Genomic DNA, 23827 nt, shown 5'->3' with positions numbered 1-23827 from the left:
TGGAACTGGCAGGAAAAGACCGCAGGGAAAACGTAACCAGCCAAGAGCCCTGAACAAGGGCAGAGAGGGGGCACCGGGGGAAAGTGCCTGGGCTCCACCCTCCAGCACAGGTTGGCCTTGCACAGGGCAGCCCACCTGGATGAACGAGGTCACCCTTGGGGCCCCCCACAGAAACATAAAGGGGGGGGTCTCCTCCCCCAGAGAAACCACTCACCCTCCTTTTGCTGCTGCCACCCCCACTGCCGGGGCAAACCCCACGGAGAGTCCTGCCCACACCCGCTAACCTCCGGCCCTCCCTAAGCACACTCACCCCCGACAGGCCCTGGGAGAGATCCGGTCCCCCGGGAGCCGCTCCATCCCCCACCGCCCGTGCGCACTTCTGCCCGGCTCAGAGCTCCGCAGCGAGAAGCCGGAGGAGTCCCAGCGCCCCCGGCTCCAGCCGCTCAGCCCCCTTTGTCCCCGGGCAAACTTCGCGGGCGGCCAGCGGGAGCCCCCCGCCCAGGCGGCTCCCCTGCCCCACTCCCGCGGCGACCCCCCACGGGACTCCCGCCTCGGCTCCCCGGCACCCAGGAGCCGGCAGCGCCCGGGAACGCCCGGCCCCTGCCGCGGAACAAAGCTGCGAGGGGCGCGTGGGAAGGGGGCAGCCGCGCCCGTTCCCACCCCGCCGGGGCCCGCAGCGGCTCCCCGGCTGCCGCCGAACCGAACCGGGCCCCCGTGCAACTGACCCGCCGCCCGGCGCGGCTTCCCGCTGCGCCCCGGGCAGGGGAACGGGGCGGCCGCGCTCGCCTGCCCACGCGCCCCTCTCCGGGCCGGCTTCGCCCCCCGCAATGCCGGGCAGCCCCAGCGGGGAGCGGCCCGCGAGCTGCGCCCCCGCCAAGGGAGTTGGCGGGCTGGAGACGGGGCGTCAGGTGCAAAGCGGGGGGCCCCGCCGGGCGCGCGGCTTCCCCCCGGCGCAGCCTGCACCGCGTCCCGCCTGCGCTCACCTCCCCGGGAGCCCGCAGCGCAGCGCAGCGCAGCGCGCCCCGTCCCGTCCCGTCCCGTCCCGTCCGGGCGCGGCGCTCCCGGGCTGGTGCCTGGCAGGCGGCGGCAGTTCGCAGTGCCCGCTCTCCGCCTGCCCACTGCGCTCGGCGGGGCGCTTAGCAAATCACCACCGCGCTGCCTGACGTGCCGGCCTGCGCCCCGCGTCAGGGCCGCTCCCACCCCGGCGAAGCCCGGCCCGGGCACCATCTTTACTGCTGGCGCGGGGGGCCGGTGCCCGCCCGGCGCTCCCGCACCCGGCTCCCGCCCCCCGGGGCCGCGCCCCGCCCCGCCCCGCTCCGCCCCGCGGCCAACTTTCCCCGCCGCGGTCCCCGGGCACCTGCCTGCACAGCCGGGGGCCCCCGGCTCGTGCCCCGCGGCTGCCGCGGGACGGGGACGGGTCCGGCCGCCAACGAGCCGCGGGGCACCCCCCCCCCGGGGGCGCAAGCTGCGAGCCGCGGCGGGAGCGGAGCGGAGGGGACCCCCCCGCCCGGCCTCCCCAGCCCGCGGGGGTGGCGCACGGGCCGGCCCTGCCCTGGCCGGGAGCAGGGGAGAGCGCGCGGCTGCGCCCCCGGCCGGAGCGTGCCAGCCCGCCGCGCGGCTGCGGGGCAGGCGGGGTGCGAGGGGCCGCCCGCCCCCGGCCGGGGGGGAGTCGCCCCGAAGTTGCAGCGGGCCGGGGCAGCGCCGCGGGCTGCTGGACAGCGCTGGGCTCCGCTGGCCTCTGCCAACAACAAACATGGAGGAGCCAGCGGCTGCCTGGGGGATCGATGAACCGGAGCCGCCGCCGCCGCCGCCTCCAGCCGGCGGGGAGCGCCCGGGCCGCACCTGCTGCCCCTCCACGCCGCCTGCCGGCCAGCGGGGCCGCAGCGCCCGGCCGCTGCCCGGGGGAGCGGGGCACGCGGCAGGCCGGGCGGCTCCGGGACGAGCCGGGGGGCAGAGGCCGGGCTCCCCCGGGGCTCCACGCTCGGGCGGATGGGTTGCACCCCGGGGCCCCCTCGCCCGGCGGCCGCCGCATTACCGGAGCGCACGGGAGGCGAGTTTGCGCCTTCACGCGCCCCCGGCTGGCCGCAGCTGCGAGCGGCTTCGCCCGCCGCGCGCTGCCAGCGAGCTCGTCCCGGCGGGGCTGCAACGGGCCGAAGTGCGGCTCCAAGTTACCAACGAGACGTCTTCAACCTGTTGAACTTCTGCCGGGACAACCGCGTGGAGGCAAAGGGTCAGGCTGCTGCTCGCCTCCCTCCCTCCGGCGCCGCACCCGCGCCCTCCGCCCGGGAGACGTACCCAATTAACGCTCCAGGGCAGAGAAAGCCCCTGCAAGCAAGCCCCAGGCAGGAGAAGCCCCCAGATTCCCGGTGCAACACAACCTTCCTTTGCTTAATGCACTCCGCGCTTGGGAAGCCCAGGCTCTTGCTAGCCAGCTTTAGAGGGAGACTGATGTCTGGCTTTCAGACATAGAGAAAGCAAACAACGCCAAACCGTGGGCTTCCTGCCAAAGTCATCGGGAAACGCAGCTGCTTTGAGAGTTTGATGTTGGGTACACGCAAGGGCTAAGAGTTATTTTGCTCAGCTAAGGACATTATCCCCAACAAGCACCATTTGTGGGGAGGAGAGGTTGCAACTCACCAAGGCTTACACCATCAGAAAATGGGTACCCTTCTCCTTGGGTAAGGCTGGTAGTGAAACTCAGGCAGGTGAAAAGGTGGAACTGCAGCTTTTCTGCAAGTCGAAAGGGACAGGCCTTAGATTACACCAAACTTCCTGTGTACCTAGCTAGGATGCTGAGTGGAACTTTTGGAAGGGTATAATTCATAAACTCCCGCACAGCTTGGCCCCAAAGTTCAACTCCTTTTAAAAGGGAGGCCTTCTGCTTGAACAGGAGGGATGGAGGGAAATAAGTGAGAAACTTAAGTTTCTAGGAGATTTCAAACTATTAATCTGTGTAAGGAATTCAAGTCTAAAGACTTGCCTTTCTGTGCTGACATGGTGCAGGACCCAATATTGTCAGCTAAAATAGCAAAAAAGAAGGGCATTCGTACAAATGTAGCCTAAGGGTAAAGCAGTGTGAATGTAATCTAGAGGGAATGTTATAGGAAGGTGTGTTTATAATTATAATGGGATTTAGTGTTCTTTGGGACCAGATGATAACACTCACTTAACAAGAACAGCCTAATAACAGAGGCCTCCTAATGAAGGAGACAGCACCAAGGGCTATTAGACAAGTATTACAGTGTGGCATTCACAGTGGCCGTGTTAACCATAAAGCATCAACAAAACCCCATTTTGGGGGGTTATAACTCTGCCTTTCTAAAAGGGGGAGCAAGCTGAAACTTGGTATGCATGCTGCCACCTTGCACATATTTCCCCCCTTTAAATTGCTTTAAACTGCAAAACCCTGGTGTGGTTTTCTTTTGCCTTGTAAGCAAACGAACAAAAATAATAGCTCCTGTCACTGAAGGTGGTGGTCCCGGGTGTTTGGTTATCCTCCTCTAAACTTTTAAAAGGTTTGCTTTCAGATCTGAAATTTTGCAGACAGGTAGGGGTACATTTTTAGTGTAGCTTGCTTGAAATTAAGCTGCATGGCCCCCATTAGCAATAATGGAACTCCCAGGGCTAAATTTCCAGGCAGCCCACTGAAGATTAACCTCCCCCGTTCTTCCTGGCATCTGGTGCATTTCACCTTTCTTTGAAATTATGTAAAAGCCCGTGAGTTGCTTAACTTTAAAAGACTTAATTCCTCTCACTATTTTCTAAAAGATGGGGGGTTGATGATAACCCTACACCTCATGGCCTCCTTCCTCAGAACAGGAATAGCTCAGACCCCAGTGCACTGAAATACTCCCGCCATTTGAAACTGTGCCTTCGTAGTTCTACTACCAGGGCTCTCAGATTCAAGCCCCTATCCTGTGCAAGGCCCTAAAAAATACTAATTTAAACCATCATTGCTCCACAGCTCTGATACCACAAAAATATATGCCTGTGTATAAGCTCCATGCCCCTGACTAGCTCCCCTTAATTGTAATACAACTAGTTTTTTATTTCCACTATTTGGCCTTCTTATTTCCATAATTTGTATCGCAAGAGTCAAGGTTCACATAGTGTTAGGTTGGATATTCTGGGTGAGGTACCAGCTTCTGTATCTGTACAGTGCTAAAGGTAATTGTTACATCTTTCCTTAAGAAGTTACCTTGCACATTCACTGAGAGGGGACTTGTCCCTTTAGATCCAACAGAGGAGGGAGTGTGATTTATTCAGGCTCAAGTTTCTCTGCTGAGGCAATCAATAAAGATGCTCAAGAGGTGTATGGTTTCTATGTAGTAGGACACCTTTCCTAGAGGAACCTGACGAAGACCCCTTTTCCACATGGCTCACAGTCCAAGATCACCACTCACAGCATGCACTTCTTCCCCTTGAGATAAGGCACGCGCTAGACCACACATCTTTCAAGGCATGTTCTTTGTCGACCGAAGTTTTGAATTTTGTCTGCCTTTTATTGGCAAAGCACAGCTGGACAGAAAAAAAATCAGACAAACTTGCTCCCCCGCCCCCGCCCCCCCATCAAAGTGTGTTGAAATGGAAACATTCAACTGAGACACACTGATTTTGAGTACGTTCCACTGGTGCCCTGCCTGTTTTTATTCCAGGCTGCTGAAGCGCCCTGTGAATGAACTAGCTCCTGGACTGCCTTGGAGCTGGGAATCCCAAAACTGCACTTTCAGCTCCCATAGCACCATCCCTTTACAAGGAATCTCATATTTTTGCTTTCAGTCCAAGTTGGAACACCACCAGTTTTCCAGAAGTCACCCTCAGCCTACAACCTCCAGCGTACTAGAACAATTTCTCTCTTCACACCTCAGGTTAGGACACCTTGGTCGCATCACTTCACCATCCTTCCTCCTCCTCCGTTTGTCTTGTCTACCTAACCAGAAACTCTTTGGGGGGCATTCATTGTTTCTTCCCCATTTCTGTGTCAGTACCTAGCGCTCGGGGGCCTTGGTCTTCAGAGGGGCCTCAAGGGCCTCCTGGGATACAGAAACTACATCACATCTTGTCATTACATTCTTTTCATCATCATCAACTGGGGGCTCAGTGCCCATTGGTGTCTGATGCCTCTCTCGCTATTTCCTTCCGTCTTTCCCTGTCCAGTGCAGAGTGGCTTAGTTTCTGTAGAGTAGCTGTACACCAATTACATTCTTTTGCAAGCTCCTATCAGCTGAAATTCACTTTCTGCAGGTGCCACCTTTGGACAGGTCTCTGAAATTGGCCAACTCAGCAACCGAATTTGCTCCGGATCCATCTGTCATTTCTGCCTCTCTCCATCATCATCTCTCTTCTAATGTGCATCTACTCACAAGCCTCTCCTTGTCCATACCCTTCTCCCTCTTCCCCCCTTACACATACATGCCACTGAAGTAAGGGTCACTATTTCATTGCATGCATTTCGGCCTCTGGGAGGATGCAAAGGATGGAAAGAAACCCCTTACTGCTTAAGGCCAGGGACCTTAGTAAACATTAAAATTTGTATTTACTGATACATTAGCTTTGTTGTCACGCAACAGCTGTTCTTGACCAGGCTGTTACAATAGCAGGAACAAAGAGGTTCTCCTCAGACAAGGCTCACACCATTGGAAGTCTGCCTCTCTATTTCCTTCAGAATTTATATCCTCCTCCTCACACGTACACCGAGTTCCAGAGCTGACAGCCCTTGGAGATCAATGACCATAAAAAAGTGAAAGGCAGAGCAATTCTGAGAGGTATGAAATAGGGAAGATGGGGAGGCAGGGGGGGGAAACTTGCTTATGACCTTCTAAAATGTCAGTCCTTTGTCTTTCAGTGAGGCCATATATACAGTATGCACAGGAACTGTTAAGATAGCGAACAGCTACTAGCAACTCTGCACACCTCTCAATCTTTTAATTAACAAAGCTCTGATTCCTCCCCCACATCAAGTCATACACAAGACTTGGAAGTTCTGACTACCCCAAGCAAGAGAGACCAGCTATCTGACAGTTGAGGGTCTTGACACTAAGGCACATATTTTCAGTCATGTAGCCTCATGCAGAAGCAAATGCCAACACACACCAGAGCGTGCTGAGCATTTTTGTAACAGCAGAGCACTCTCAGCCTGCTCCGTGCAGTCTTCTGGCACTAAACTCCAGCAGTCCTGCAGTTCTCTTGCCACCCTCCCAAGTCACAAAGGGACACGTCACACCAGTTTGCTCTGGTCAGACCCGGGCAAGCAGGACTGCAGAAACCCAAGTTCTACTCAAACAAAGCTCTAGTTCATCACTAACATCATCTCATTCAGAGGTATGAGAAAACAGCCCCAAACATCTCAGCTGGCTCGAACCCCACAGCCAGTCGGCACCTGTGCCTTCCACACTCACAACAAAGACTTGCCTTTTCCCCTTCTAGTGTCCACCCCAACACAAAATCTATAGCATTCTGACCTCTGTCCCCAACTTCACTTGATTTTTTAACACTCACTCCTCTCCTCACAGAGTAACATGTTTATTAGAGAAGAACCAGCACATTAAATGAAGGCAGGCTGGGTTTGTCATGTTAAATAGCAGTCATGCCCAACTGGTTCTCCATGTGCCATTACTCCAAGTGATTGAAGCAATTTCTTCCTCTGCCACAAGCTTAAGCTGTAAATCTCTCAACCAGACATGAAGGCAATGATGTGCAGGCTGTTGTGATTATTATTAACCTTCGCTATTAAATATGCAAGACTTCCAGGGTTTCACTAGAAGATCTTCACAGCAATGTAGCTGTAAGAAAAAAAAAAAAACTTCCTCCTTGAGACCCATTTGTGGAAACCCAAAGAACATTAGAAATCTACCTCTTGCGTTACCAATGCAATGAAGAGTTATTTTCTGAGCTACAGGAGGACTGACATTGGGGAACGTTATCAATTTGTTTGGGGGCAGCAGGTGTTAAGTATTGTATAGACACATGAAGGAAAGGTCCTTGAATTAACTGCCAAGCCTAACACTCCACATATATACCTGATGGATAGAAATATTATTAGCAAGGCAGAGGGATTGCTTAGGTTGCTCCAAAATGGATCTAACCAGGTGTAGCAGTATGGAAGCAGGAAAAAGTTAAGCTGAGCATTCGGAGAATGCCCCATGAGAGGAAATTTAAACTGAGATAGTCTCCCACGTTAAACAGAGATGGCACCACTGCTCCTCATGCTTGTGGAAAAAAAATGCAGGCCACAATGTACTTCCAGAAGCAAACAGAGTCCTGACATTGCCAACGAATTAACTAGATGACCCAGGAGATGGTCTCCATCTCCACTTGCCTCCTCCTATGGCCGATAAACTTAACACATTGCAAAGGCCTAGAACAGGGCATCCGATCAGTGGCTGTCGCCTGGACGCTGTGAACAGTCATGGCAATGCTGTTCTTTGAGGAGGGTAAGAGCGATAGCTGAACAAACATTACACAGGAGTGAGTCACCATCTTAAGGGGCAAAACAGGATTCTCCTCTGCTCAAGGGCGAAACAAAAATCTGGAACACAGCTCATTTTCACCAAGGTCCACACAGGAGGAAGGAAACCTCCAGCTTTGTTTGTGCGTTAGACTCAGTCCACAGTACCATCCCTCCTCTCCTGGGAGCAGAGAGGACTAAAACCTCCCAGTACACTGGCCCAGCCCCAGTACTTTGCACATCTTCCCACTCAGGACAGCCAGCTGCCCTCCTTCCACTGGCTGAAATTAACTCCTTCCTTTCCACCCTGCAGAAAGAGTCCATGCACTGTCACCTAAAGATGGTTCTCTTTCAGCTCTTTGTCACTATTATACAGCCTTGTTACACTCTGCTGTCTACCCCAGGCATGGCTGCTTCTTAGTGGTGAGTGAAAAGCTGCCTGCCAATCTGTTTCCTTGTCTTAAAAATCTTTGGGGATGAAAGATGCTCTCTCTATTAGTGGCAGTTAATAAAGCTGCATTTTGTATATAGGTATAAGCAACTCTGGCAGCAAAAAAAGATGACAGTTCCACTGTAAAATCCAAAGCACGTCCGAGTTAACAGTAGGCTGGATAAGGAGCTGAGCAGGTGCAGGAAGTCTCTAAATTAGGGCCAATGGCTTGTCCCATGCAATCATGAACGCTTTTATGTGGCATGGAGCTGTTCATCGGTCACTGCTGAAGGTCTGTAGCGATCGTGGTTTCAAACGTTATCGGCTGAGCTTTAGGGGTTATTCTGAGTTCAACACAAATCCATGGCGCTGGGCATCATTTTTAAATGACAGTTTTGTGGGTTTTAGTTCATGAGCAGATCAGGCCCTTTTGTGTAGCTCCTTGATGGCTCCAAGCCCAGGTTCAGCAAACTTGTCATCCATGGCACAAGTTGCAGGATCGGGGTCCTAGCTTTTGTCAACACAGATGTAATATTACTGGTATTTGAGCAAGTTTCTTATAGCACCCGTGCCAGGTTTGCACTGAGATTTGAGCAGAATTGACAGCTCCAACGTTCACCTCTAAGACAAGCTAACAGCTTATGAAAAGGCAATTAAATATGTTAGACTGAGTTTAAAAGAAAACAAAAAACTTTACAGGACCCAAGATAGCTATTGCATGTGCATTCACAGAACGTTATACCACTCACTGGATTTCACTTGAAGTTTGAGTTTGCAGTGCAGCTGTGCAGACACTGGAGCCAGGCACATCAGGGCAGCTGCAGGAATGGGGGACTTAGGAAGAGTTCCCCTATTGCAGTGTGCGTTCATACACCAGAAAGTAGAGTTGCTTTTGGAGAATTGCAGAATCGGGCAAGAAGCAATTGGCTCCCACACTTTTCAGTTGGTTTCCTGAATTTGTACAAATTACCTGGAATTGCAAGCCATATTAAAAGGAGTACGCATTATTACAGCTCGAACCAGCACAGATACAAGATTTATTTCCACGTGCCTGTCCACAAAAATGAGCTGCAAATATCCGCATCTGAATGTGGATGCCTGCAGATATAAAGCAGACATCTGCAAATATGCAGGGTTGTAGATACAAAATGCATCTCTATCTGCAAAACTGAGCAGCAGCCATCTGCAGCTCCAAAGTGGATTTCCATGGGTTTGCAGGGCACTAGCTACATCAACAAAATTAGAACCGAGCTACAAGAGCCACACAGGAATCCTCCACTACTGCTCCAGGAAAAAGTGATTATTTAAATAAAACAGCTTGAATGGATGGGCATACCTCAACAGAGCAAACACACAATTGTACCACAGTAATCCTTGTTCTTTTTTCCTGCACACCTCTTTGGCTTTCACTCATTGTTTCACTCTTGCAAAAAACAATCCCACAAGAAGAAACAGGGAAACACACATGAAAAAAGTTATGCACGTGCTTAAATTGTTTGTAGATTCAGGCCCTCCTGCTCCCGATCCAGAATTGGGTTGGAAGCATGTTTATATGTGCGAGGAATAACTGTACGCACTTGGAGACCCGTGGGACTCCAGGAAATTATTCAGATGCAGTGTTTGTGAGGTGGAGGCCTGTGAATCTTTGAGGTAAGGAGCATAATGGCCCGAGGGTTCAGAAGCGAGTCATCACTTTGGGGGCATGGTTGAAAGGGTCTGATTCTCGGTAGAGCATAGCCTCAATACCTTCAAAAAACCAAGCCCCTTTAGGTGTCTCAAATTAGACCGCCCAAACAACAATGTGCTTGGATGTGTCCAAGTCCCACATTTACATGCCTAGCTCCAACTGATGTCAATAGGAAATGGGTCCAGGTCACTGCTGTAAGTCTCAGCTCTTTGCATCTACGTTGCAGAAAGAGGGAAGGGGCACCTTGTGCAACCGTATTAACGAAGCCATGAAATCACAAGTAAATAGAGTCAGAGAAGAGGTTAGAACTTTCCTTTGTCAATTTCCAGAGAGCAAATGGATCAAAAAAAAAACAAAACCCTCTGCGAGCATGGGATCAACTGATATTTGCATCATTTTCTGGGCCTGCAGATTTTGATACCTTCTCTCCATTCCTGCTCCCTTTGTCCAAGTTCCATATACTGGGAAGAGTGGAAGACAATAAGGCTAATTAGGGCTCACAACCCTAAGCCTGCAAACACTGAGGATCATTCGGAGTTGTGACTCAGGACTGTGACAGCTGAGACCAGCCTGCCCACATTCCATGACTAAATCCCCCAGCACAAAAGGGAATGTATCTCCAGTGACTCAGCTCAGGAGAGCAAACTTTAAAGAGCTTCCAAACAGGCAGCCAGGCTTTGAACTGTCGTATTTATATTTTTCCACCAACAATCCAAGGTCTAGTTTGTAATTAAACAAAAAAGTCTGCAGCAAGCATGGTATGACCTAGTCATTTGTACAGTACCTATTTTTAGAATTACCCTTTGTACACATTCAGGAGACTTGAAGTCAGAAGCAGCAATGTGTAACTTGTGAAGTCTTAATAAGCAGGGGGGTTTGCCCCGGTTTAATTTACTGTGTAATTATTTTTCCTCTTTTTCCCCCTCTATTCTTAACCTAAAATATTTGGCATCACGCATGGGATGGGGAGGAAGACGTGCTTAGATTTTCAATGCCAGACCTAACTGCACGGTACAGAGGGGCTGTGCATATAGGCTGTTCAGCTCCTCTTAAAAAGAGCTTTTCAATACAATAGAATCAATTAGGGACTCAAAAAAGCAATTCATAGACAGACCAGGTTTTCCCCGCATGTAACTGCTTTCCAGTCACCGCTCTCACTGTTTAATGGGTTGGTTTTAGGGTGTCCTCTTGGATTTTAAATATCTTTGCTATTAATTTAATGCTGGGGAAGAGGCGTGGTCCAACAGCTCCAGGAAACCAAAGGTTCCTCTTTATCCCCAACAAACAGAGCCCAGAATTCTGACCCTCCACTTCTCCCAGCCCACCAAGTACCAGTTCTTCATTCCCCTCCAGAATAACGAAGCCTGTTCCAAAGAGACCAACTCTACAGGAAAGAGGGGTGTGCTCTCCACCCCACCCCACCCCGACCATTTCAGTCACTGACCACAGAAAAGGGATCAATGAGCCAGGAAGATAAACCAACAATAAACCAAACTAAGGCTAGCTCCTTTCCAACTGGTAACCGACCAGCTAACTATCTCCCTGGTCAAGATTTAAAATTGTACTGTCTTAGGCTTCTATCAGAACCCCCCGCTGCATTCTCTGTTCACCTCACACGCTCCACTGGTTCCAAAGCCACCTGTGTTCCAGATCCGCAAAGGTTGCAAAGTTTCTAATTTCCACTGAGATCAACAAACATTCAAAAGTCTAAATACTGTGCAAGACTTGAGCTTTAACCATATTTGAAAGTTTTAGTCCAAGCGTCTTGCCCCGGGTAAGCAGTGGAAGAGAATGGGATGCAGCTCTCTTGGCTGGTACACTAACCACTAGACCATCTTCTCTCCCCTCAAGGGAGCGCAAAGTTCCTTATTCTATTTCCAACTCTGTGGGTCATCCAATCCCATTTCCAAGTATCAGCTAGTCCTTTCCTCATCAGGGCCAAAAATAGTCCACATTCGTGGAACACTTGTGTTTGTTTACTGCCGCTTCACATGCCACGCACACATAGCTAAGGAAATTTGTTCTGTCAGAATGGGTTCCTAGTTGCTTGATTTCTTGCCTAAGAGAACATTGAGGTGACTGAGTCATATAGAACAAAAACCTGGGCAGCATATAAAGTGTTTTGATCACCACCTGCACCTGTGTTTTAAGCAAAGGATTTTTTTTCCCCCATTGAGATTATTCTGAAAGCCCACATGTAGGACACAGAACTCCAGAGTTCCTTGCAGAGTCCGAGTAAGAGCTGACATCCTAACATTACAGTTTGGATTCAGGGTTAGATATTAACTGATTTTATTTTCTTAATAATTGCCAGGAGATACAACAAACCCTTGGTATCTTATCTATTTAGAAATTCCTAAGTGACTGAAACCTTAGATAACACTTGTAAATCAAGACAATTTGCAAACTACCCTATTTTTTAAAGAGTTATTTATGAATCCCTTTTGAAGGCTGGAAGAAATTGGGGCATTCCAAATCAGTCACAACATATTTGTCTGTGCACTTAGCAGCAGCCTTTTGCAAGTGGGTCAGTATTTGCTGCAAAAGGAGCACGTTGAAGGAACTTACTCCTAAAAATGCCCTTGGAAATTTGACTTTCAGGCAGGAGGGAAAGTTAGAGAGATCCACATTTGACGTCCAGCCATTGCATTTGCTTGAATAGAGTGGGGTATGGAGAAAGGGAAAATATTCTTGCAGTGCTTTTTCTGAATAAGAACTAGTTTCTGAAGTCAGGTTTTCAAAGATAATGAATGAAGAAATTATTTCAACAGGCCTTATGCATCTCTGTGCTTTGGGGGGGCGGGGAGACATACCAGGCATCTCATGGCCTTTTTAGGGCCTATATATTTTAGAAAATCTGTCCCTAACTAGTTCTTAGCGTGGAGGCTTGCAGAGGTTCTCAGCAAGAATGTTTCCGTTCATCCAGTCCCCCGCAACCTAAGCCTTACCTGCAATAATCAGACCTTGAGTCTGGTTGGTGTGTAGCCAACCATTTCTAGGGCTGTAGATGCCTAATTCTATCAGAAAATGGCCCAAATTCCATTCGCATTGGCCATTTGACAGGTCTGCTTTGGTAACAGGCTCCTCCTTACAAGGGCTTGGTGACATCAAAGCCAAACTATGAAAAAGCACACGATGTAACCAATTAGATCTCCCCAGGGCATGAAGGAAATGGCCCAGATGGGTAGGCAGCAAACTCTCTCCCTGAACTTAAAATAAAAATGTCCTAATTTTTCCCATACGATTGGGACGTGGGCTCAATTTTAGTTACAGCACTTGAGAGACTACTAGAGGTACAATGTTTGAAGGGTGAGTGCCACGGACTTTCTGAAAATAAAAGCCAATATTGAAAGACAGGAAGAGCCTAAAAGGTTGGGATATAGTGAGACGGGTACACAGCCTCTGGAAGGGTTTTCCCCAGCTTTAAAGCCTCACTGTAAATTAACCCCCTTCCCTTGGTGTGGAAAAGTTACTGCGTGGTACCACGCTAAATACCACACCATCCTGGCACACGTCTGAAAATATCAAGAGCGGCAGGATTCAGGCCTTGGTTTGGTAAGCTGTGTCCATCTACCTTGGAGGCGGAGGACAATCCTAAAGCCAAAGCTCTCTGTTCGCAGCTTCTTCAGGAAACCTGCTCATTATGAGAGCTTGGACCGGAGGCGGGAATGACGAGCAATGTGCAGAGAATAATTGCTTGCACACTGTGTCGCCTGTGCTGATATGGGCAACAGAAGACACAATCAGAACGAGCCTGGAGATGTGGAGAATGAGAGAGGCAGACCCAGCAACGATCAGATGGAATCTGGCTGGGATGAATTGAGATGGGGCGGAGGAAGAGAAAAACAGCTCCGATATTCACAGACCAGGAAGGAGGGAGCCAGGCAGAAGGCCTTTTATGAAGGCAGAATTGCAACCAGCATCACAAGGGACAGCCTGAGCCGAGCATAAAAGGAGTTTTAAAATGACCAGCTGGGGCTGGGCTTAGAGAGTGGGGAAGCATAACCCTGACTCCAGATCAGGTGGCAGCAGGGAACGAGGCCAGGATCGCCGTGAATAAAAGTTTTCCACGGCCGACTGATTTCCAGCAGCCGGCGCGAAGCAAGCTGGTGATTGGATCGTAAACACTTTGGCACAAAGGCTGTCTTTTCAGGACACGTTCTGGTGCCGAACACAAGGAGCTCCCAATCCTGGACTGCGGCCTCTAAGGGCTGTCTAATTTCGGCCCAGTTCCTAACGAACAGGTAGCCGCATCACAGCTGGTACCCTCAGAATAACTGGGTAGCGATGCTCAGGGATGAGTAAGGCATGCATAGTGGCCCACTGTCAGAGTACAGGGGAAGTTTTCATTATGGCTCGCTGTGCTGTATTGGTTTTGTAGGGCAACAGAAGCTTCAGTGTGCGGGGCTGTCTGGCCAGCATCTTTCCCTTTCCCAGTTTTTAAGTGGGGGAAGAGGGAAAAAGAAGGCCTGGCCCAACAGTTAGCGACCTGTCAAATGGCCCTCTGAAGAATCAGCTTATAGCATAGCTCACATTCACCTACTGGTACGAAACACTGGGCCAGTGTGCATTCAGCACAGCTCAGCTGGCACAAGCGGGGCCCAATCATCAACCGGTATAAACTGACACAGCTGTGCTGACCTCTGTAGCATCTGTGCTCTCAGCATTCCCTCAGGCTTTGGTCTCCTGTGTTCACTGTCTTTAAAGTGACTAAATACAAGTACAAAGTCTAGGAGACATTTGCTTTATTTACTTCTTTACTTAAAAAGCCACATGAAAAGGGTTTACTTTTGTCCGCGGTCTGTGGATTCCCCGGCCCGGCGCTCCTCCTTCTCTATGCCAGCTGTCTGGCAGGCACTCAAACCCAACTCAAGCTCAGAACAAAGAATAAGGAGAAATATTTGATGCTCTCCTCCTTGCATTCTGCCGCAAGCACTGGCACAAGATTAGCTAGGAACTATTCTCAGCAACTTCTGCTGACCTCTAGTGGTTGCTGACAACAACTCAGCCTGCTCACGAACTGGGAGCCGGGACCCAGTGTGCCTTAGACACCTGCAGATTTCATATGGATGGAGCGTAGTTTGAGTTCACACTTACGGGTCAGGCCATGAAAATGCGCTAAGCCAGCTTCAATTTCACAGTCAATAACGATAAATACTAAATAGTGGTTTGTTTGCTAAACATCAAATGGGAAGGGGAGGCAGCAGAAAAGTTTCCAAGTCAACCACAGACAACATTATGCCCCAACATTCAGCAAATGATACCACGAGTCCCAGAAAGAAAACACACCTATGCAGAGAACTCCATTGAGGATATTTTGAAGGGTGCCTAAGGGAGGGAACAGCTGGATTCCATTGGCTGTCAAGGAGATGAGGCTCTTTTGTGCCTGAGTTCCTTTGGAAAAATGGGGCTTAGACTCCTGAGGCTCAGATCCACCAATGTATTCAGGTGTCTAGCACCTCAGGTGAATTGATTCAATTCAAGTCAAGTACTTAAATACCCCAGAGGACTGAGTTTTGGTGCTTTTGAAAGTTATAGCCCTGTTATTTTTACAGTAGTAAAAGGCATGTCTGAAATACTTTGTGGGGACAGAGATTAAATCAGTGGAGTCCAGGATCAAAGGTGCCCCCGCTCTAAATAAAAGCCCTCCTCCTCCTCCCCCACAGCCAGGCGCCCCCAGCCCACGCCCATATATTCCACCTGATTTATCGGAGTTGCTACCACTGGATCCAGGGCCGCCGGTGTCACAAGCACCATGCCGGTCCCTGAGGCCACACCGGGGTACTGGGAGCCACGCAACTCCTAGTTAGAGCTACAGGTGCCGTACTGAAGAATTACTGCAAGGGCTGCCACTACCGCTGCCGCCATACATTTACCCCACCATGTGACGGGGCGCGTGCACACGAAGCAACTGGAGGCGCGCCCCACGTGTGCAGCCCTTCCGAGGCTGCTGAGCCACACTGCCACGCTCTGCTGCCCTGTTCACCGCATGTGGTAAACGGAGAGCGTAATGGACACTGTGGGATTAACTCATCCCTGCCAATATATACAGGGCAGCAATAGCAGGCGGTTATACCTGTTGCACCCTTGGACAGAGCGTGCACGCCACTCTTTTCTCAGAGTCCAGTCCTCCTGCTTATGCAGTGCAGGTCATCTGACCCCTTCACAGGGCACGTAAAGTAGCCCTCAAAAGCAGACTCCAGAGCCTTCTGTGAAAACAAGCAGAAGAGAGCTGGCCCTCTCCTTTCCAAGAGCACCTAGCTGGTCAAGGCTCCCAGGGCTTTTTTTTTTTTTTTTATTTGCAGAAAACACAAAACTAGGGGGAGAGGTAGATACGTTGGAGGGTAGAGAGAGAATCCAGAGGGACCTGCATAAGTTGGAGGAGGACTGGGCCAAAAGAAATCTGATGCGGGTCAATAAGGAGAAGTGTAGAGTCCTGCACCTGGGGCGGAAGAATCCCAAGCATTGTTATAGGCTGAGGACCGACTGGCTCAGCAGTGGTACGATGGAAAGGGACCTAGGGGTTTTGGTGGATGAAAAGACTGGGTATAAGTAAACAGTGTGCCCTTGTAGCCAAGAAGGCTAACGGCATACTAGGGTGCATGAGGGGGAGCATTTCGAGCAGATCTAGAGAAGTAGTTATTCCTCTTTATTCGGCACTGGTGAGGCCGCATCTGGAATATTGTGTCCAGTTTTGGGTCCCCCAGTATAAAAAAGGATGTGGATTTGCTGGAGCAGGTTCAGCGAAGGGCAACAAAAATGATGAAGGGTCTGGAGCACAAGACCTATGAGGATGGGCTGAGCGATTTGGGCTTGTTTAGTTTCCAGAAGAGAAGACTTAGAGGTGATTTAATAGCAGCCTTCAACTTCCTGAAGGGGAGCTCTAAAGAGGAGGGTGAGAAACAGTTCTCAGTGGTGTCGGATGGCAGAACAAGGAGTAATGGTCTGAAGTTGAAGAGGGAGAAGTGTAGGTTAGATATTAGGAAAAACTACTTCACCAGCAGCGTGGTGAAGCACTGGAATACGTTGCCGAGAGATGGTGGATTCTCCATCCCTTGAGGTTTTTAAGTCCCGGCTGGACAAGGTCGTGGCTGGGATAACTTAGTGGGGATTGATCCTGCTTGAAGCAGGGGGCTGAACTAGATGACCTCCTGAGGTCCCTTCCAGCCCTCTGATTCTGTGAGGGGGTTGCCCCAGGCAGCACCTCCTGGCTAGAGAATATCAGCCTTACTTCCTTCAAAGAGCCACTTGGCCCCTCATTGAAGTGGGAGGCCCTATGAAGAACCCACCCCACTCCAGGCTTGATGGAATTCACCAGGTGTGCCAGGCTGGGGCTCTTTGTGCCCAAATAAGCACTTTAACCCCTTCCTGTCTGAGGTGAGGGGGTCCGCCCACAACAACAACATACTGCATCACCTCCCCTGCTGCAGAGAGAATCCATTGCCCAGGATGAAGACTCAGTTGCCCTGACTGTTGCCAGTCATTTCACTGATCTGACGAGTAGAGCACAGCCCTTCTTAAGATCCAGAGTCCTGTCTCACAGGCACATGCCTTAAAATACAGGGGACAAGGTAAGATCATTTTGGGGTTTTCTTCCCCAAGGCATTTAATTCACAGAGGACACATCCATCAGTGGGCTATGAGCCAGGCTGGGCCGAGATGGTGTGCTCAGCCTCTGTTTGTCAGAAGCTGGGAATGGGTGACAGGGAGGATTACACAGTCACCTCTCCTCCTCATTCCTATGGGACTTGTCCAAGACACCTCCAAGTAAAACCCAGGTGGCACAGAAGTTTTTTTTTTTTTTTTTTTGAGTCACTGCTCAAACCAGATGCCCAGGCTGGTAAAGCTTGTGGGGTCCTGGGCTTCTGGATATGCCATTTTTCAGAGGAACTAAACACTCTGAGTGGCTGTGGTCAGGTAAAGATGCCATGGTACCTTCCACAAGAATAGAGTGGATAGACCTAACAGTTCCATCTCCAGCTATGTATACTCAGAAGCAGCCTATCAACACTATTGTGTTCAGTCCTCCTGCATGAATGGTAGGTACTATGTCAACAGACCAACTCCTGTCAGGGGCTTACTCCTGCCACGAGGGCAGGGGACTAGACCAGATGACCTTTCCAGGTCCCTTCCAGTCCTATGGTTCTATAAAAGATAATTACTAAGCACGGCTGTTGGCTGACACATTTGCTCTATCCATGCCATATGGCATCAGCCCCGTTCCGCTCACTCCCATCAGCGCCTCCCTTCTTGGGGAGCTGTGTTAGGAACCTTTTTGACTCCTGACATCTACTGGGATCCAGGTCTTTCCACTGACATCGTTTGGAGCTGGATCAGGTTCTATCATGGTGGAGGAGTTATGGCAACTACAGTTTAAACCTATGCCTAGAAGGAAGAGAGAATCTCTCAACCCACAATGAGCTGAACCCTTAGCAAGAGGAAACCACTCCAGCAATAATTATTTTGCGGTCAGTCTATGGGCAGTGCTGTGCGGTAGCTCGGGCTAGAGAACAGCAGTGGTTCCTTCTGGCCTTTGACTAGGCTTTATGCCAAGTCTTTGTCAAGCATCTCTGGAGTCTCACATGCCCCTCTTGCTTTCACTCTTCAGCAATGGAAGCATTTACATTAGGAACAATCTGAGGAGCGGGGAAAGGAAGCCAGTTCAGAAACAAAGCGCGTCCCTCGCACCACCAGGAGGGCCTGAGACTGCAAACCCAACCTAGTTTTCCCCACCTCCCCGCCACCAGTCCTAGCAAGACTCCATTACTCGAAGTGGCACATCCACAAGTGACACAGTACCACGTGCAGGAGGGATGCTGATCAGACCTGTCTGTGAGGATGCCATTATGGCATTTCCTGTATTGTCATCTTCCGAAAATTTAGCAGAGCAGAGCTCTAGCATGTGAGTGGAGGGGAGGGGAGAAATCAATAAAATCCCAGATGCCAACAAGTAATTGGTACTGAGGTTATTACCCTTTCCAGTAAATCTGGGAATACTCAAGACAGAGAAACATCTAGTTTAATCTGGACTTTCATCATTATTACCATACCTTAAATTTCACTTTATCAGCATCCTCCTTCCTGTGTTGCTTTTTCCCCCACATCCACGAGTGCCTAAGGGCCCCACACTGACCGTCCTGAAGGGTAGCCACAGATCAGGTGCCTCAGGGCAAGTTTCTCCCTCACGTTGATCCCCTGTGGCTGCGTCACAGCCCAGTCCAGGAGGGAGCACCTACAATGGAGCAAGACACAATGTTAGTCTCCAAGACCCTTTTAATTCTTCACTTTTCTGATGCGACTGCCAGCTGGGAGAGCAATGGCAAGGTTTGTGACACTGACAATAGGAACTGAACGGAGACGTGAAGCTTCCCCCCCACCACCAAAGGCCACCGAGCAGCTGTCAGATTGTAAGCCTCTTTCCTTAATAGCAGAGGTCAGAGCTGATCTGGTGACCAGGGCCATGAGCTGCCTGTTGGATGTTTGAGTGAAGAAGGCTCAGAACACAGATCCTGTCATTACAGAGGGCAAATATGATCAGCCAAAGAGCTCTCACACCAAGGCCACAACTCCTTCGGTTGGGATTAAAGTCAGATCGTAGTCAGATGTTATGAACATTCAGTCCCACCAAATCCCCATGTCAAAGGTACTTCTGTATGTGCCCTCACCTGCCAGAGCCTGTTTGAGTTCCGCACAACCAGGGTTATCCAATACTGAGATTTAAAAGTGACAGAAGTATCTTTTTGAAGTAGGCTCTGATTACTCCAGAGCCCGGACCATGTATGAAGCAAGAAATCGCAAATGCACAACATACATTGTAAGAAAGGAGATGAAGGAAAGGGCAATGAGACACTTCTTACCAAATCAACACTTCTCTTTCAATATCTCCTCCCTCTCCCCTACTTCTCCCCCTTTGACCTCTGCCAAGGAGTTTACAAAGTCTATTTCCTCATCCAAACATGAGCTTTCGCCACTCTTCAGGGAAACACAGGAACCGAAGGCTGTAGGTGGAATTCCTTCCCAGCATTGGAACTTCAGCTCTGCTTTTCAATCTTCCGCAAGTTTGGGATCGGGACCCTCCTGGTTGGTTCCTCTTAAACAGTTTCATAGCAAAAGGGAGGAGAGGAAAGGAAATGAGTGAGAGCATTGCCGGCTGCAAATATTGACATAGCTATTATGGGCATGTATAAAACTCCCATTTGCGTTAGGCAAGTGTTATACTCTGAATATTGCTGTCTGGAAAAATTCTTTATTTCGCGAAAGAAGAAAAATGTTTTCATATTCTCTCCTGCCATTCAAACCTGCAACCCAGCGAGCCCTTTTGCCCTTGAGAGCCATAACATTATTTGTTAACATTTTTATGATGCCAAATGGTCTGTGCTAGAGCGGGTGCCATTCTTTAGCTGGGAAACCATATGGCATGCCGAGTAATAAATAAGGTATTGTGATAGTTAATGAACCTAATTGCCAGCAAAGACTTTAATACAAAGAATGTGCTGCTGAGAATTTAGCACCACATTAGAGATGCAGCGGAGCTCCTCTGACTTCTGAGGCTTAATTTAAGTTCTATATTGCAAACTCCAGAAAATAATTCCAAACCCTCCTGCTGGAAAAGCAACCTGCTGGTAGACTGTGATTATACTGAATTACTAAAATTGCAATCAATTTTATCCACACAGTTAACCCTTGCAAGAGAGTTCTCGCAACAGTTTGATATAAAACCACTTAAAGACACATTGGGTGCAAGGATTATTGTCATGAGCATGACTTCCCTTTTCTTAGATGGCTCCCTATGTTAGGAGCATCCTCTTAAGACGTCTCCAGGCCTGAGCTAGCCTCACGAGGGGCAGAATGATGAGAAGTATTCAAGTAAAAGCAACAGTTCTCAACTCTTCTGGCCGTTTTTCCATATAACTCAGATATTAACTAGAAAAGAGCAAATCGCAATCGCCAAATAACCACTCCTGGCACAAAAAACCAAACACGGAGTAGGTGACGAAAAACATTCCTTACATCGAAAAGGTAGTGCAAGTGGTATTACAGTGCAGCATGTTACGGCCTGTTGCAGACGTGAAGAGTGCCAGAGCTGCTCCTCTCACCAGCGTGGCTCCAATTCGGAGCATCACTATGGGGTCAATTTGCTAAACGCAGGCAGTTAAATTGCAGCCACTGCCACTTCCATGTGACGGTCATGCCTGCAGGTGGGCATCCTTGCCCAAAGAGCCTCTGCGTACTGACAGGCACCTGCAATTACCTGCGCTCCCTGTCAAAGGTGGGATTTTATAGAACTACGTGCTGTGCGTGATGACACCAATCCACAGCCAATTACAGACAAGAATATCCAGGGTTTTAATAATTAAGATGCACAAAGAAAAGTCAAGAGTTTAGGAGAGGTAGGAAATATTCCAGGCTTGAGCGCAGGAGTCAGTTACTACCCGATGGGGGTTAGGAACACTGTCCCTCTTGTTTTTTCTATCCTTGGGCAGAAAAAGTTCTCTTATGTGCATCGTAGCCCCAAACCACACACCCCTGGTCCTCAGCCTTAGATCCCCCCGCAGCCCCAAACTGCCTTCGCCCTAAACATCCCCCACAGCTCCAAACTGCTCCCTGACCCCTGGTGCACTGAAAGAATCGGACTCAATTTAATTGGTTTAACGGCAGGAAGGAGGGATCAGGCCATTCAACCAATTAAACTGAGTTCTACTCCTGCGTTTCTCCATTTTTTAAATTAAATTACCCCTTTTTCACAGTGCCCACAGTTTTCAGACATGCAAAATCCCCAGTCCCCATCTTCCCAAAAAGCCAGGCAGCCCCAGGCCCCCCGCTTTAAACCAACCCCCATGCCCATGCCCCAGATCCAGGTACCCCCAGCACACCGTGACTGCGGGGGCTTACCCGAGCTGCTGCCACCGCACGAGTGACAGGAGGTGCGTTGGCTGGAGCCACGCCAGCAGGAGCCACAACCCGCATGAGCTGTCCCAGAAAAAACGGTGGTGCTGCCAATGGCACTGGCCAGACAAAAAGGCTCTGTGGGCTGGATTCTGACCTGCAGGCTGGGCACCCTAAGGGCTGGTTCTCCCACAAGTATAGCATTTCTTGTGCCTTCTTTTGGAGCAGCTGTTGGCGAGAGGCTGGGTGCACCACATTCTCCCCCCGTTTGACACGGTCCAACGTTCTCACTGACTTCAGCAGCTGCAGGCTCACGTGCCCAGTCAAATCGCTTGTTTTACATACAACAAGCAGCTCTCTTGAACCTGAGCTCTCTCATGCCCTGCCCTTGATGGGTTATCTGCAGAGCAGCCAAGGAGGGCAGCCGCAGAGCCTCACCAGGTGAGACAAAGGAGGTTTCCCCCCCACCCTTTGCATTTGGTCTCCTAACAGTGACATGCATCTGCCCAGGCTGCACGATGCCAGCCTTCAAATGGGTCTCACCCTTGCCTTAATAGGCCAAGGTTGAGATGGCTGGTCTTGAGCTTTGGCACGGCTGCCACCTCTGACTCTGGTTGTCGCCTCCCTCTTCCTGGCTGCAATTGCAGAGGAATCCTTAGAACATACCTGCGTGCCAGGAGCCCGGTGGGCAGACCAAGTCATATGCACCTCATTCGCACGGTGCCAGGAACCCCTCTTTAAAGCCCCGTACCCCGGGAAAAGTTGGACAGTTACACCGACTGCCGAACTGCACCTCAATGAGGACATCACAAACGTCCGCCCTGACAGCTCGTACTTTGATTTGGTCCACGCCGCTGCCGCAAACCAGTGGATTGCCAGCTCTGAATGGGCAAGGTACCTATGCTTCTCCAGACAGCGTGACTAAGCTTGGCTTTCCCCTCCACTTCGGTCTCCCTGCAGGGGCAGGTGATGGAGTCTCAAGCAGGGCTCCCTCGTTTTTTTCCCATCCCTGAGCAGAATAAATTTTGTTTCCTATCTGGATGTGCACCACCAAAAGAAACACATGCTGCCGGCTGGGGGCACCTGTCAGTGCTCCGCTGTGTAGCTGGGCAGCGCCTGAATTTCTCCTGGATGGATGTCCAAGCACTTGACTCAAAGGACACACTGGTCTCAAGGCCAGTAGCGGGCACACCTCCCGGTTCCCTCCAGTGAGCCAGAATACAAGAGGAGAGTCGCCCCCAACATGCCCATCATTCTGGTTTGCTGCCAACTGGGTGCTCCTCTGCAGGCTCTGAGCCATGACCCTGCTTCTGTCCCAGCTGCAGCACCCCCAGTGAGAGGATGCACTGAGCTTGCTTGGAGCAGGGAGCTCAGCATCAGTCTCCCCCATCCCTGCTTTGTTTGAACAGGCAGGTAGTCGACGATGGGCTGCACCTCCCTGGACCGTTGCTAGTGCTGGGGGTACTGTACCCTGCCAAGCCCGTTACTTAACCTGCATGCCAGGGTTGCACAGGAGCTCCCCAGGCTCTCAGTGTTCAGATGGGCTCACGCCAGACCGTGGCATCGGCAACAACCTAGACCAGGGATGTTACTCCAGCATTGCCCATGCAACACAATGCACATGTGCCTGGCTGGCAGCTGTGCGTGTTGGGGTTAGGGTGCAAAGGACAGAGGGATGCCCCCTTTTACCTGCAGCTAGAGCAGACTAGAGGTTTGGAATGGATTTGTTCTCACCAGGGAAATGCCCCGAGATGGATACAATGCTGAGAAGTGTCATCATCTGCTGCGTGCTAGAAGTGCCCAGCAGGACCTGGCCCCGTTAAGCACAGCACTAGCTGTTTCACAGCTAAGAGCTGAGAGCGTCCCTCCACTGACAATTGAGAAGCAGTGCTTCATTCCGGTCCAAAGAGCATCCCATATCTGTCAACATCCCACAAACTCAACCCGGGCTGCTACCATTACAGGCCAGCTTCCACCCACTGGCCTGTAGCGGAGCCATGAGGTTATGCCAAACCCCACAGGCATGCCTGCAAACCTTTAGCAGCATCTGCTTCAATGGGCAATCCCCCTTCAGCCTGCGCGGTACAGACAGAGTTCCTAGTGAACACATGGATTTCCGCAAGACATGTTCTGTCGTGGCTTGTCCAGAGCACACCACTGTAATCCCAATCTCTGGGGCACCCCAGGGGAGAACATTTGGAAGAGCTGGAACTTGCGAGCGAATGAAAGCATTTAAGAAAGGAGAGCAATGAAAATATTTCCTTCGTGTATGTGGCACCCATGGGAGTAACAGCTGTGGTCACTGCCACCAGGGAAGATCAATCAGATTACTTTTTAGGGAAGGGTTTGTTCACGGCAAACACCGTCATAGGGTTTA

General features: G+C 50.5%; 1 protein-coding gene across 5 annotated transcripts in view; it reads right to left on the bottom strand.

Moving 5' to 3' along the window:
- Nucleotides 1-18735, bottom strand: part of ZBTB16 (zinc finger and BTB domain containing 16) — a 201538-nt gene extending 182803 nt beyond the window's left edge. The window contains exon 1 of one of the 5 annotated variants that reach the window (XM_074977205.1): nt 18615-18735. The gene's annotated coding sequence lies outside the window, so the exon portion shown is untranslated. Of the gene's footprint in view, nt 1-310; nt 332-983; nt 1203-2035; nt 2262-2295; nt 2468-18614 lie in introns of those variants that run through there. The other 4 variants (XM_074977203.1, XM_074977204.1, XM_074977202.1 and 1 more) reach the window with 4 other exon arrangements.
- Between the last annotated feature and the right edge of the window lie 5092 nt (nt 18736-23827).

This window comes from Carettochelys insculpta, chromosome 25, assembly GCF_033958435.1.
Source record: "Carettochelys insculpta isolate YL-2023 chromosome 25, ASM3395843v1, whole genome shotgun sequence".
Lineage (NCBI taxonomy): Eukaryota > Metazoa > Chordata > Testudines > Carettochelyidae > Carettochelys > Carettochelys insculpta.
Note: the sequence above shows the minus strand (reverse complement) of the source record. Positions and strands in the feature narration are given on the sequence as shown.